The following is a 6,000-nucleotide window of genomic DNA, read 5'->3' as shown; positions in this document are numbered from 1 at the left end:
CAACTATAATTGTTTCGTCTTTGTAATATGCACGTTACAACTTCTCAGATGTGTCATCACCTTCTACTTGATTCTTATCAATAATAACAACTCAGTTCACCCACTAAAAACATCCCACATTCGCCTAATATTTAGACTTTTACATTAAGTACTTTACTCAATAGTATCATAGATAGAATTCTATACCTATAAACCTTCAGGAGGTCAAGAAGTAAAACAGTACCCATTACACTCCAACCTTTCAGTGAGAGAAATTTCCTAAGAATCACAAAACTTCTCTTCTACTTTTCATTCATATCATGGCGAGTGGTACCTCTAATACAGTTCATCAAAACACCCTTATGAGGAAAACTTCCTCGAGCTTTCCGCTGTCCTAGGTACCTCAGATGTAATTGACTTCACTGATCAGAGGATCCATTGACCACGACATGAACTTTCCAATCATTGACACATATTACCTTCTTGAAACAGCTATCAAACACAACCCCCAAAACAGACCAAGCTTTCACCAATCCAGGTTTCCCATAATCATACCCAAGTCCAAGTAGCAATGAATTTATATCTAAAGTGACAAACCAAAGGCACGACACAAGATCTCATGTATAAAAAAAACATCGAATTTAAAGTTCCTCAAACATATTACTAACCACATCTATTCAAACAACAATATATCTATCCGGTGAGAACCTTTCAAAAATAATGATAATACTTCATGATGTATTTAAACAATTCCAAAATGAATATCAAACTTCTAAACATGAGGTTTACAGCAGCATATTTAATTCACAGGTTGAATAGGGTTTCGATTCAACAACAATTAACCAAAGTCAGAGTGCTCACGTCAAATTTAAATCTTACATCACTCACTCAGTTTTCATATTAAATGTCCAACGAGTTGTGCAAACATAACAGAAAAGTTCTACTTGGTACTAGCTCTAGCGGGATCTCAAAATAATTAATAATTGACAGTTCCCATCAAACATGAACAGAAAGTAACGAAAATTCATATTAACCCTTATCTAACACTTGGACACACGTGCAAGTAAGTCAAGGTAGTGGTTTATTCCAACATTTAACCTAAATAAGAAAATTATAAACCCATTGTTTTCCCGTTTATAGTTCAATCAAATCATATAATGGATAAGTGCAATTTAAGGGTTGACATTCATGACAAAATATAGTGTTCTTTTAGGAATCCAATATGGTGCAACATGGTGAAAATATAATAAGCAATGCTACATCAACTCGAGTTATGACACATCAATATGTATTAATCAAGAAAGTTGAACAACTCATACGTCAAGTGCAAAGTACTTAATTAAAATGAAATTTTCTCTCAATTCACATTAGCCCATCAAAGAAAATCCAGTGTACATCAGACGTTACTTTAACAGTATATACATAAAACATATTAAATCAAGGACCAAGCATAACGCACTGTTCAATAAGTTCAGTTGTAATTCATTCAGCAGGAAAACTGAATCATGCAGCTAAAAATTTACATGAGACCAGTGTTAAACAATTTAATAAAACTAACATGTATGAGCTCCTAACAGTCAAAGCTTATAAATAGTCAAATTCCAATATCACTGTTCAATCTAGTTGTATTATTGGTGCAGATTATCCATACCCATGTACGATCAAAAAAATTTATAGAATCCAGTTAGAACCCTTTAATGCTTACTCGAACATTAATTTTGGCAAAGTGTCAATTAGCCAACATAATAAAACAAACCAACAAGGTGCAATTCCATGTAGTCTCAATTTTCCTGTTCAGTCCACTATATTTTAATTTCAGTTCAGATAACCTTTCTTTAATTATGCATTCAGTTCCAATGAAATGTTAAAAATCTAAACTGTTAATTTCAAGCAATCACCTCATACAATTTATTGTTATAATCAGAGACCAAAAAATTTAGATGCAAGTCTAAAAGTGGTCCAAATCGCACAAGGCAATCCAATACGTACAAAGTAAAATGACAAGTATCACTCACAAGAAGGACACAGAGATAGGAGTCAGTACCCTACCCTACACATTACCACTTTGTTTAACAGCTTCTTTCTCAAGAATTATGTCTAGTGGCAATTCACCATTAGAAGATTTGTAAGGCAGTAGACCCACATGTTAAGTCTTAATTAACTCTTATTCTACTATCTCAGGACATTAATTAAATCTACTTAGACCGATGATCTATTCCTACGTCTTTGTCTTTGTACAGTTTTAAGGTCAAACAATAAGCCTTCTTAAGGCTAGTTACCTATATCAGTTATCATGGTTATATCACAGCTACAACAATCAGTTATAGAATCGGATGAAATTAGTGGAAAGAACAGTTGTTTCTATTATCTAGCAAGGTAATACAATTACAATACATAAGAATACTAAATCACAAGAACAATTGTAACTGGGAAGCTTTAAATTACATAGTTCCTACATTCAAAGATCATGAACCAGATTTACTTAAATGAATGGCCTCTCCCTACATCGGTTTTCATATTTAATTTACTGCTACTCTTCTCAATCATATTACTTCTTTACGCTATCAAGTAACAAAACAGAATTAGGGAGGAATAATAATTTCTACTATTCCGCAACATACACAATCACACATGCAAGAAATCAGTATGAATCACAATGACAAGTACCCACCAGCAGTTATTACTCACAGTTTACACGTTGTCATTCACGGCTTAAGCTATTACAGAAGGTTCACATTTAGCACATATAGATATATATATACATAAAACTTAACTTATAATCCATAGGAAACAGAATTTTAAATCAACCGTTAAGGTAAATAACAATTTAACATTTGACACACAGCCTTTCAAGCACCAGTGTACCCGAGGTCACCATGATTATGCATTCTCTCATGCGTGGCAGTGAGTTGATCAGGCTCACCCCTAGCATTGAAGAGTGCATAATCATGCTAAACACCGAACACCACGAGTACCATCACGCATAGAACATAATCTAAAATAGCTTGCAACCTTCCAATAATCATATTCCAACAACAGCATCGGAACAATGTAATTTTAACATACAGCAAAGCAACAATTCACAGTTATATCCAAATGGCAATAATTCAGCGAAACTATACCAACATCCAACATACTCAAACAACAATCATCCAACAACCAGGCACAAATAGCAAATATTTCATCAAATACAAACACCTTGAATCAAAACTGCTCTGATACCAATTAGTGTAACACCCTCTCTTGTAGGCCTCCAAGAGAGTTGTTTGCTAAGCGGAATTAGAGTTCTTTAATAGTATTTTAGAGACTGAAAAAAAAATTCGCTTTCTCATTGCCAATTATAACAAAAGAGGGGATCTGGTTGATTACAAAAATCAGAGTACACAAAATTTCTTAAACTTATTAAAAATATAAATTTCCTGATAGACTTTGCTGTCTTTAAAAATTCGTATAAAATCCAGTTCAACGATTAAAATATATATTCTTTGTAATATGGAAAATAGACATATGGGGCTTCACGTTCATATAAAATAATAGTGATTTGGAGTTCGTTTTCCCCTTGAAACATAACTCGCAATATAAGAGAGAAAACAGTGGAAATATCACAAACGTCCTGGCTTGTAAAATTCATAATAAATCGTGCTTTCAGAATTTCTTTGCAAGGTTTATATATAATGAAGCTAGACACCTGGGGCTACGCGTGAATATAAATTATAAGAAAATTGGAGGTCCGTAGCCCCAGTACGACAATTTACAAAGTGCTCGCAAAGACTTTTCAAAACTCAGCATTTAGATAACATGTGAAAATCCTTTTCGCAAACGTTTCAACATATGTTTCCAAAATACTTGCTGGTCATAAAATCGTAATGCAATAATAAAATCATAGTTCACAGTAAGAAAAGCTTCTCAATTTCATACAGTCATCCATAAAATATCACATCACTCGCAGCATGCCCAAAATAGTAAGAAGCCAACAACAAATATCCAAGTCCTCAAAAGCTTTTACGTCCTCCTGCCATTTTGTAAAAATAGCAGCCCCAAAGGGGTGAGAGAAATCGCAGTAGTGTGGCAACAAAACCAATAATGCAACAGTATTAAACTAGGCACAAAATCATAAATAGTCACTTCAAACATTTTCTCCTTTTCATCATATATCATAACGCGTATATAACGCCCTTTTTTCCTTTACGCTCATAGCACCGTCGTGCGCGTAGCATCACAGTGGGTATTCCTAATGGCTCCCATTAAGGTGAATCCCACTGTGGAACCTATGCGGACTGAAGCCAAGTGTCCCCTCTCCTGGTACCAGGCATGCCTATATGATGCATGCTCAGTCACATGTCATCAATACAAATATATATATATATCAAGATGTCATGAATCAAGTATACATGCCATGTTATGCAATCGCACCCAACATAAAAATGTATTATGATGTAAAATGCATGCATATATCATATCATTCTTTCATATTCTTACCATTGGCTCATCATCATCATAACATACATAGAACAAATGTGAGCAACACATCACAATTCCATACACTAGCCAATAGTCACATTAGGTAATACCGCCTACACATACCTCGCGTGTCCAAATATTAATCAGCGACACCAAAACCAGCCCACACTTTAATAATTATGCGCACCTAATCAATGGTACAATAAATCAGAACTTCATTCATATTACATACTATTTATACGAAATTCGCATGCCTCTTTATTCTTGTATTTCAATTGATTTACCAAGCTTCTTGTGCATCACCAATTTCTGCCTTCCCATTATTTAATAACATATTATCATAATAAAATCCTAAGTTCCCAACATATACCAATTCGGTTTTTATGGTTCTTTTCATACAAAATTTCAGGTTCCAATTCGGTTTAAAGTTCCTGATTACACCTAAGTTTATAAACTTTAAATAGCACAAACATCCAATTGGTTCCTATCAAGGTTTCTTTCCTAATAGCATTCTGCCTTCAATTTAATTTTCACCAATGATTAACCATGAATAAAACCCAAGATCTTACTCAAAACAGAATCGGTTTTAGCTTTAAAACACAATTAAGGATTTTTAATCAAAGTTTCATTCTAGCTCCCCGAGTGCGCTACAAACAACATGCTTTCTCAAATTTCCCAACATTAATGGTGAACTCTAAACATGAGGGATGGCTACTACCCTTCAATAGGAGCCTAAGAGCTTTATTTACATAATATTCCTAAAGCACAAAAGAGACAATAAAAGCCTTCAACATTCTGCCCATAACATAAAGCACATACAATTTTTTTATTAATTGAATCTATTTCAAGGGCATTACCTAACGGTTACAGAGATAATTTTCTAGTCACAACTTGCTAGGAGCGGTGCATGCATTAAACGGTCAAGGTTCTTAATAAACAAAAGGATAATCAACTCTCCTAAACATCCTCTAGGACCGTACAACAAAAACACAAAGTGAGAGAAGATTACTTACGGTTTCTTTGTCCTCTCCCAAGAGCTCAACTCGAAAACAGTGAGCTTCCTCCCTCCAAGGTTTACAAACGTACAAGCCTAGCAATGTACAATGGAGGTAGAGACTTCCCAACACAAAACCTTGCGCATGCAACAAAACAGAATCCTATGAGGACTAAACTTAGGATAGAAAATGATAAGAGGAGAGTAACAACTCACTTCCTTGGAAGTAACTCTTCGGCCAACAAAGGAGATGAGAAGAAAACGCTGCACTATCTTTGTTTCTTGCTCATGGATCTCTCGGTTTTGGGGTAGGAGAAGAGGAAGGAGTAATGTTACTTTAGCAACTAAGGTGATGAAGTTCTTGGAAGAGGGTCACGGTTTTGGTGAAAAAAAAGGGGAAGTGGTGTGGCTGAGTTTTCATGAGATAAAAACTAGTTCTTCTTCTACACATTGGCGCATGAGGAATGAAAGGATAGGAGGTTTATGGAGCTGATTTGAAAGCAAACTAAATCAGAAAACAGCCTAGGTTCTTTCTCACTAAGGGTGCACAAAAGGTGAGGGGTGTG

Source organism: Gastrolobium bilobum, unplaced genomic scaffold, assembly GCF_033153095.1.
Source record: "Gastrolobium bilobum isolate Gb01-03AN ecotype WA unplaced genomic scaffold, APGP_CSIRO_Gbil_v1 utg1301, whole genome shotgun sequence".
In the NCBI taxonomy this organism is placed as follows: Eukaryota; Viridiplantae; Streptophyta; class Magnoliopsida; order Fabales; family Fabaceae; genus Gastrolobium; species Gastrolobium bilobum.
The sequence above is the reverse complement of the archived record's forward strand: the minus strand, read 5'-3'. Positions refer to the sequence as shown.